Genomic DNA, 9,942 nt, shown 5'->3' with positions numbered 1-9,942 from the left:
ATAAATATGGCTACCCGTGCTTTCTTTTGAGAACCATTTGAATGGTAAATGGTTCTCCAACCTTTTATTTTCAGGCTGTAGGTGTCCTTCTGTCTAAAATGAGTCTTTTGTAGACAGCAAATAGATGGGTCCTGCTTTTTTATCCAGTCTGAAGCCCTGTGCCTTTTGATGGGGTCATTAAGCCCGTTCACGTTCAGAGTTACTATTGACAGATATGAGTTTAGTGTCATCATGATATCTATTCAGTCCTTATTTTTGTGGATTGTTCCACTGGATGACTTCTTAAAGGGGAATTTTAAGAGTCTCTCTTAAAATTTCTTGCAGAGCTGGTTTGGAGGTCACATATTTTCCAGTTCCTGCCTGTCTTGGAAGCTCTTTATCTCTCCTTCCAGTTTGAATGAGAGCCTTGCTGGATAAAGTATTCTTGGTTGCATGTTCTTCTCATTTAGGACCCTGAATATATCCTGCCAGCCCTTTCTCGCCTGCCAGGTCTCTGTGGAGAGGTCTGCTGTTACCCTAATACTCCTCCCCACAAAAGTCAGGGATTTCTTGTCTCTTGCTGCTTTAAGAATCTTCTCTTTATCTTTGGAATTTGCAAGCTTCACTATTAGATGTCGAGGTGTTGAACGGTTTTTACTGATTTTAGGGGAGGATCTCCCTTATTCCTGGATCTGAATGCTTGTTTCCCTTCCCAGATTAGGAAAGTTTTCAGCCATGATTTGTTCAAATACATATTCTGGCCCTCTGTCCCTTTCAGCCCCCTCGGGAACCCCATTTAAATGTCTGTTTTTCTTCCTCAGGCTGTCATTTATTTCCCTTAATCTGTCTTCATGGTCTTTTAATTGTCTGTCTCTATTTTCCTCAGTTTCTTTCTTTGACATCAACTTGTCTTCTATGTCACTCACTCGTTCTTCCACCTTGTTATCCTTCGTTGTTAAGACTTCTAGTTTGGATTACATCTCTTTAAATTGATGTTTAATTTCTGCCTGATTGGATCTAAATTCTGCAGTCATGAAGTCTCTTGAGTCCTTTATGCTTTTTTCTAGAGCCACCAGTAGCTGTATAATAGTGCTTCTGAATTGGCTTTCTGACATTGAAGTGTAATCCAGATTTTGTAACTCTGTGGGAGAGAGGACTGTTTCTGATTCTTTCTTTTGAGGTGAGGTTTTCCTTCTAGTCATTTTGCTCAGTGCAGAGTGGCCAAAAACAAGTTGTATTGGGAAAAGGAGAAAAAGAGAGGAGAGAAAGAAGGAAAGATAAAAGAAAAAGAAAAAAGAAAAAATGAAGAAAAAAAAGAAGAAAGAAAGAAAGAAAGAAAGAAAGAAAGAAAGAAAGAAAGAAAGAAAGAAAGAAAGAAAGAAAGAAAGAAAGAAAGAAAGGAAGGAAGGAAGGAAGGAAGGAAGGAAGGAAGGAAGAAAAGGGTGGGGGAAGCAAACAGAAGTCAAAAAGCAAAACAAAACAAAACAAACAAAAAAAATCACGGGATGTATCTTCTGATACTGTATACTTAAGTCCCTTGACTTCCCTTGGAACTTGTCTTTCTAGCTGGTCTTCTGGGGGAGGGGTCTGTTGTGCTGATTTTCAGGTGTTAGCACTTGGGGGAGCTGCTCTGCCCCCTGGCTGGTGCAGGGCTCAGTGGGGGTTGTTTACCCCGTGAGGCCCCTGGAGGAACAACCGCAGTGGCGGGGCCAGCTCTGGAGCCCTGGATTCAGCTCTTGCAGGAACTACAGAGCTCTCTGTCTGCAGGGCCTTGATGCTCCGGGGCGGGGCCGCTGCTCTGCTCAGCTTTGGGCAGGAGCGTCCTTGTTGTCCTGGGCCCTCCCGGCCTCTGCCTGTCCCGGGGTGAGGCCGGATCCTGGTCTGTGTCCTGGAGTCATGTGTTCCGGAGCCTGCGCTGTTGGATTCGCGCTCCCGGCCGGGCAGCCCCCTCCGCGGAGCCGCCGCCCGAGCCCCTCCGAGCTGCTCTGGGTCCCGCCGTGGGCGCTGCAGCCCTTAGGGAGCTCGGTGCACTCTCCTGGGCGTGCAGGTGTCTGTTAGTGTCCCAGGGAGCTGAGGGCATCCCCGCCCTCCTGGGTCCTGCTCTAACTCCCTTCGAGCCCCTTTCCGCCCGGGAAGGTTGGTGCAGCTCCTGCTTCTCCGGGAAGGGGCTCTCCTGTCCTGAGGACACTCGCCCTGGCCTCAGCCCGGCTCTTCGCGGGGCCCCTCCCCCTTGGATGCCTTTTGTTTCTTTATTTCTTTTTCCCAGTCTTCCTACCTTGATAGAAGCCCGAACTCTTCTCACTGTAGCATTCCAGCTGTTCTCTCTTTAAATCTCAGGCCGAATTCATAGATTTTCAAGATGATTTGAAGGTTATCTAGGTAATTTGATGGGAACAGGTGATTTGGTGACCCTACTCTTCCGCCATCTTGCCCCTCCCTCCCCAAATAGACATTTTTGATAGAACAGTCTGAAATATTGAAGTCCCTAAGGTCAGTATATCCATCCATGTCTTTATTATTCTACATGGTGAGTAAATCAGCATGTGGGTGAGGTTTCCATTCATGTGTCCATTGATTTTCTGATTTGTTGCCATATGTGTTTTCTAGATATTTTCACATTTCTCTCAGTTTCTTTAACCAGTGATTCTTCAAGGAATCTCTACATTTCCTCTATCCTAAAATATAAGAACACTGGTATTGATTTTTGTGATTGTAAATATTGTACATGCTTTAGCTTTATTGTGCATTCATCCTCTTGTGCGAGTACAACTGTGCAAGTGCAATTGTGCAAATGTTCAATTCACCTACTTTTGTGCTGGTTAAGTTATTTATTTATTTATTTATTCATTCATTCATTCATTCATTCATGACACAGAGAGAGAGGCAGACATAGGCAGAGGGAGAAGCAGGCATCCTGTGGGGAGCCCAATGCAAGAGTTGATCCAAGACCACAGAATCAGAACCTGAGGGAAAGGCAGTCACTCAACCACTGAGCCACCCAGGTGACAGAAGGGAAGGAGGATGTAATATGTTTTCCCTAACAATAGTTCCATTCTCAGAAGTGACAGTAAGCACCTCCCAACCTGAAATTACTGTAGAGTAGGTCACAGAATGATGATTGAAATCCAGGTAACACAGGGGCATCAAGAGAGGGTTGAGAGAGAATGAGATCCCCAGCTCTGCCTATCTCCAAGAAAGCAGAGTAATTGAATCCTCCCTAATCTCAGGCAGCCTAGAGCGCTCTTCTAACCCTCCTCCTACATAACAAAGGGATACTGAGATTCCTCCCTCACCCCACCAAGACCTCCCAAGTAGACAGAAAAGACATTTAAATCCTTTTTTGAATTTTTAGGCTCTGTCCTGAGCCCAGTCTATCATGATTCAGAAAAACCATACCAAAGCATTTCAATATCTGAATGGGTAAACTCTGCTGCCCAGGGATGCAGAAGTACTTAGAATAGAGGGCCAGGTCAGGAAGCACATTTGCATGGAGGTCCCTCCCTCCTCTGAGGCAAGGGGAGGGGATAAGGGAGTTAAGGGACAGCCAGGCCCAGGATTGAGGTCTCAGAAATCAGTGTACTTGGGGTGTCCCCACCATGGCCTGGGCTCTGCTCATCCTCATCCTCCTTACTCAGCACAGGTGAGGGAGGTCTCCACAAAAGATACCATTCTGGGTTTATTTTTGTCTCCTTCTCAGGCTTACCAGGGGCCTCAGCAGAGTGTGTTCTTCCTCTTTTCAGGAATCTGGGGACAGTCTGCTCTGAGTGGATGTCTGGGACTGTGGGAAGGACAGCCAACATCTCCTATGCTGTTTGAAGCATCAAAACATTGGGCATTTTAATACTGTTTCCTTCTTTTTTTTTTAATACTGTTTCCTTCTAACAAAACACTCATTCATGGCCTCCAAACTCCTGATTTACTCTACCACTACTCTGCCCTCAGGAATCCATAATCACTTCTCTAGCTCCTAGTCTGACAACACAGCCTCCCTGACTACCATTGGGATCTAGGGAGAGGACAAGGCTGAGGGATGCTCAGATTAGCATAGATCTTAGTCTCTCCCATCATATTCTTCTATGTATTATTTTCCAAAGCTTTCTCCATACCTTTTCTTTCCCTGATAAATGCTCGGTATCCTCAAGCTTTACCCATCTAGACTGAGAGAACTAATACAGTTTAACTACTGGGAGGGGGTCAAAGTACAGTTCAAAGCAGCCTGTGCTAGTAGAGAGACAGAATAACATCTTGAATCACAGCTTCATCTTTGAGTAAGGATGATCAGAGGCTGTGGTGCCTTTAAGACATGTCTCCTCATGGAGAAATCCTATAGATTATGAAGGGACTATTGTCTCATGAGTTTCTAAAGCCTCTGTTCTGAGACTTGCTTTCTGATTCTCATAGCATCAGTATGATTCCTTATAAACATCTATGAATGTAGGGACACCTGGCTGACTAAGTCAGAGGAGCACTCTTTTACTTTTTTAATAATAAATTTATTTTTTATTGGTGTTCAATTTGCCAACATACAGAATAACACTCAGAGGAGCACTCTTCTTGTACTTAAGAGTTACTCTTGATCTCGGGGTGGTGAGTTTGAGTCCTACATTGGGTTTAGTCATTACTTAAATAAATTTTAAAAATGCAAAAAACACCCACTAAAGAATCTACTGATACAAAGAAATTCATGACTCTATTAGTGAGTCTTTTAAGGTGAGATCATAATTTCCTTTAGAGAAAGTAGTTATTATTTTTATAGTAGGAAACATTACCAAGAAATACAGAAGCTAGACGTTGAGTGAACAGGATGACTTCCAATATGACATTTCTAGAGCTACAAAGCCCTTTGTGTTTTGTGTATATGGGTTTCAAGGTGTAGAGAAAGCCTCTTGGGTGGTTTCTTTTTTTTATAAATTTATTTTTTTATTGGTGTTCAATTTGCCAACATATAGAATATCACCCAGTGCCCATCACCCAGTCACCCCCACCTCCTGCCCACCTCCCCTTCCACCACCCCTAGTTCATTTCCCAGAGTTAGGAGTGTCTCATGTTCTGTCTCCCTTTTTGAAATTTCCCCTCATTTTTTCTCCTTTCCCCTTTATTCCCTTTCACTATTTTTTATATTCTCTTGGATGGTTTCAAGTAATGAAACTATATACATTTCAGTATTTTTAGAAAAGATAAGAAAATTATTACTCTTTATAGAGGTGATATGAAATAGTTCAGGTGTCCCTATGGTCAACATATCTACCTGTGTTTTTCTGGTCAATACAATCAGGGACTCAGCATGCTGATCACAGCAGGTACATTCATCTGTCCATAGAATTTCTGAGTTAAGGCCATTCACTTTCCAATGCACCTATTCTGAAGATTTTTATGTGTCCCCCTTTTTTTGTCACTTTCTCAAGTTATGGAATCATCTTGTTTCATTTCACCTGAATGATAAGGATCTAGATATGAATTTTGTTTTATTTTTCTTTATATTACCATTTTTTATTATTAATTTTATTACATGCAAATGGCCATTTTCCCATCATTGAGAGCAGTCTTGCTATTTATTTAAATATCATGCCTTATTTTGTGGTAGAAAATCCAGAAGAATAAAAAAAATAGCGTTCCCTGCACCATGGGACCTGAACTTGCTCTTTGCACTAATAGAGCATGGATCAGAAGAAAAGGCAGCTTCCCCATGAACAATTCAGAAGGAACCTGAACATGTGGACTGTTCCCCAGGGAACACTCTCTAAAGTGATCACTCTTTACAGTGATCTCAGGAGGCAAGGATCCAATGTACAAGGCTACCACTGAACCTCAGACCTAACTGATGGATTTATGAGAAGGTAATTAACAGGTTACCATTATTATTATTATTATCAGTAGTAGACATCATTATCTAGATTAATTATGAAGTAATATATGACAAATATGTTCAAAACACACATGAACAATCATTTCATATAAAAAAGCAATCACTCAAAAAAAAAAAAGCAATCACTCTCACTACAGATTTTTTTTTCTCTCAACAATTATTTCCTCCCGCCTTTGGCCAAGGTATCACTTCTCACTCTCTTGTGCTCTTTAAATGTCTGTCACAGGGCATGAACAATGACACTAGAGTAGTTTTATCAGAATATTCACACTCTACAGAAATAGACATACCTATTTCCATTCTGGCAAGGACTAGTCAGCCTGTTTAGAATCTTTGCTTCAAACTCAGCTCTTTTTAGAAAACACACTAGGTCAAAATCCTTTTGTGGGTGAAGAAACTTTACTTCAGGAAGACACACAACTCTGAGGTGAGATCTTGCCAATATGCACTAAGGGTCAGGATGAAGAATGTCTGAGTCCCTGTATTTGATGGACACACTCTCTGCTGAATTGTCTGGGGAAAGTCACAGTTTCCTCTTTGCCTGTGTGATATGGCTCCAGAAGGTAACACTTTCTAACTCCTTAACAGAAGAACAGAGGCAGAAGGACATGCCTACTCAGTGTACTATGAAAATCCTCACTTCAAATGCCTCCATATCCCACACCAGTGCAGGTCAGCCTGGATTCAAGACACCTGAACTGTCAATTGACTTATTCTTTCCACCATGCTGTATTCGGATGGACATTCTTGATGGGTTATTCTGGTGTCGAAACAAAGGCATCTGAGAAAACATCAGATGGTATGATGACCAAAAGATGTTATTTTTTTGTGTAGTGTTCCTCATCTTGACCACATATTCAAGGGATTTGATCCAGCAAAAGTCTGAATGACACAGCAGGAGCTTGGTCAGATGTCTGAATTGCATCCTAGTACCCACCCAACACAAGATCTGTCCCCTCATTAGAAAGCAAACTTTCCAAAATGGTTCTTCTGTTGCACAAGAGATAATTTGTGAATTATTCCCCATTTTCTCTGGATTTCTCAAGGATATCTGATACCCTCACTGGTCCCTCACAATTGCTACCTAGATTCCCATTTACAGTGAATTGGTAAGTACACATAATATTAAATGTCTGTGCAAGAATTTGTTGGACTCCTGACTGAAATGGGGCTTGAGTGCAACAAGACTTGAGGGGGAACCACCTTCACTCTGCCAGTTTTAGCATTGGCAACTCATGTCTGGCAATCCAGAATGTTGGTTACTATGTCTAATAGCCCAGTATTTTTTATAACATTGGTGTAATTATTTTTTTTCACAATTCTTTTTCTAGTTCTTCTTTTGTACCCAGAGTATAGTAAGTACCTCCATGCTGTAATCTTTAAGTCTGGAAGAGTGACACAGGTTGGCCCCTAAGCCACTGGTGAGAGCAGCAGTGTGTAGGGATGTTCTCTCCTGGATACTCAGTATAATGTCCTGAGTCACAGGCCTGGGTCAGTGTAAGGTTGGATTAGTGGTTACTGTGCCTGTAGGGTGTTTGTGAAGACAGTAAGTAGGAGGCAGAGAAACAAAGTTATGGTCTTTCATTTTGGTCTAAGACCTACTCCCTCACTGTAGGATAACATGTTTTAAGTGAAAATCCTACATGTTTATGATGGGAGGCAGCCATCAGCATCCCTTCTGTGTTTCTGGATCTGAGGTGATAAGACAAGTCCCTTTTCAGGTGGTAGTTGCAATTCTTGCGATTTGCACAGTATATAGAAAACCAATTGCTACACGTTGAGTAAACAGGATCATTGCAAATAGGACATTTCTGGAAATATCATTGCACTGTCATCTGTTTTGTTTTTGTTTTGTTTTTGATGGCTACTGTGTAGGAATACTTACATGCATTTATGGAATAATAAAACATTTCTCTTTCTTCTAATTTTTGTAAATTAAAAATGTTTTTGGGAAGTTTCCTTCTAATTTTGGAAAAAGGTGACAGATAAGTTTTTGTAGGATAGATTTAAATATCTTGGTGTCATCATTATGAAACTACCTATAGCGTTGATTGTCAGTGCAACCCATAATCAGCATCTCACAAGTTCTCATAGACTTTCCTACAAATTTACAGCTTAGGTGTCACACGTTGGTGACATCATTTCTTCTAGATATTTTATCTTTCTTAAAAGAGTATTTGTGCAGGCAAGTTGTTCATTCAATTTGTAATGAGAGATAAGTAAGGAAGTAATTTTTGTTGTATATTTTACATTCATTTCCATTGGTTTGTTTTTTTACTAAATTTTTTTTTTGGAATTTGTCTTTTGCCTCCCCATTAGTCAAATATGTGTTTCTTTTAGCTGTTTCATGTCTGCATGTGTAAGCACATGTGCCCACATCCTTTATATGAAATTTGGTAACCTCTAAATTGGAATGAGAACACTGGGTTTCCTCCTGGTACTAATAGAACATGGAACAGAGATCAAGGTGGATCTTGATAAAGATCAGACATTTGCCCTTTTTAAGAAATGCCTGGACACCTGCTGTGTTGCCAGGAGAACTCTTCATTGTGATTCTAGGAGATAAGGATTCAGACTTCTGTTCCCTAACCCAGGCACACATGCCCTGTCTGACAAATTTCACAGCAAGTCATTGGCTTATTACATGCTTCTGTATCATTTCAAACTATAGATATAAAATTAGCTTAGGAAGGTTTTATAAAGTGAATGGACACATAAATCATGTTCCAAAAAAGAAGGGTGTTTAAAACTAGGAACTTGTACCTGACTGGATCAAGTATCTGTAAAACAAATACTTCACTTGGGATTTACACAGGAATCACAGTTTCATAACCTAACACTGGATAGATTCAGGATAGATGCCAAAATACTCAATATATGAAGAAGGAGGAAAATCTCAACTGGTATGGTATAGAAATTTAGAAATACTTAACCCAGCATGAAAAATAATTTGGAATTTCTCACCAAGACTTTATAATGTATTTATTTATTTTTAAGATTTTATTTATTTGTTTATTCATGAGAGAGAGAGAGAGAGAGGCAGAGACACAGGCAAGGGGAGAAGCAGGCTCCATGCACAGAGCCCGATATGGGACTTGATCCCGGGACTCCAGGATCATGCCCTGAGCCAATGGCAGGCGCTAAACCGCTGAGCCACCCAGGGATCCCCTCTCACAAAGACTTTATTTATTTATTTATTTATTTTTCACAAAAACTTTAAACCAGCTACTTACAAGTTGACAGAGAAAAGGAGAATTTCTCTGAAAATTACTGGAGAGATTCACATCTCAGTAAAAAATTTTATTTTATTCGTAATGAAGTACAAATAAAAAGTACAGTTTATAGAACTGAAAAAGAGACTAGTGACTCAGGGTAATAGCAAAGAAAAGTGTGCAAACTAAAATAAAGAGGGAAATAATTTTAAGATAAAAAATTACCAGTGAACTGTGCAACCTCTTCAAGTACTCAAATATGCATATAATAGGGGATCCTAAAAGAGAGGACACAGAGTAGGAGAAGGAAACTTGTACTTCCAGATGCTGAACAAACCAAAAAGATAAGAAATATGATGAAAACCACGTCAAAGCACACTTTATCTGATTCTTGGATGTGTGGACCCCTTTCCAGACAACTCTTTGACTTCAGTAACTATTTTGTGGTAAAACGTCAACCCAGGAACTTTGTTCCCAGATGATTTTCAACTGGTCATGAGTATGGAAGTGATGTGGGCGATGAAAGCAAAAATTAGAGTGAATAGAGGGTATAAGTAGGTAAAGTCTCCAGATCCCCTCTTCTTACTGTACTGAGACCAGAAGACCACACTCTACCAGCTCCTCTCCTGATCAGAATTATCTCAGCAGGACATAAAGCACATCTGTGGGATTGGGGAAATCCAGTAGAGTTGGCAGTGTGCTGTTAGGATGAGAACATGAGTGTTATACGGATGGTGAAATCTGAGATGATCTCCCTCAGGTGATCATCCCCCTTTCAGACTCTTCCACAAGAAATTTAAAAGCTCATCCATGAGGAAACTGACATCACTAAAGGGCTGGCAGCACTGATACCAGCTTGAAATGCTTTTGTGTATCTGGCCTGGA

This window comes from Canis aureus, chromosome 27 (assembly GCF_053574225.1).
Source record: "Canis aureus isolate CA01 chromosome 27, VMU_Caureus_v.1.0, whole genome shotgun sequence".
Classification (NCBI taxonomy): Eukaryota; Metazoa; Chordata; class Mammalia; order Carnivora; family Canidae; genus Canis; species Canis aureus.
Note: the sequence above shows the minus strand (reverse complement) of the source record.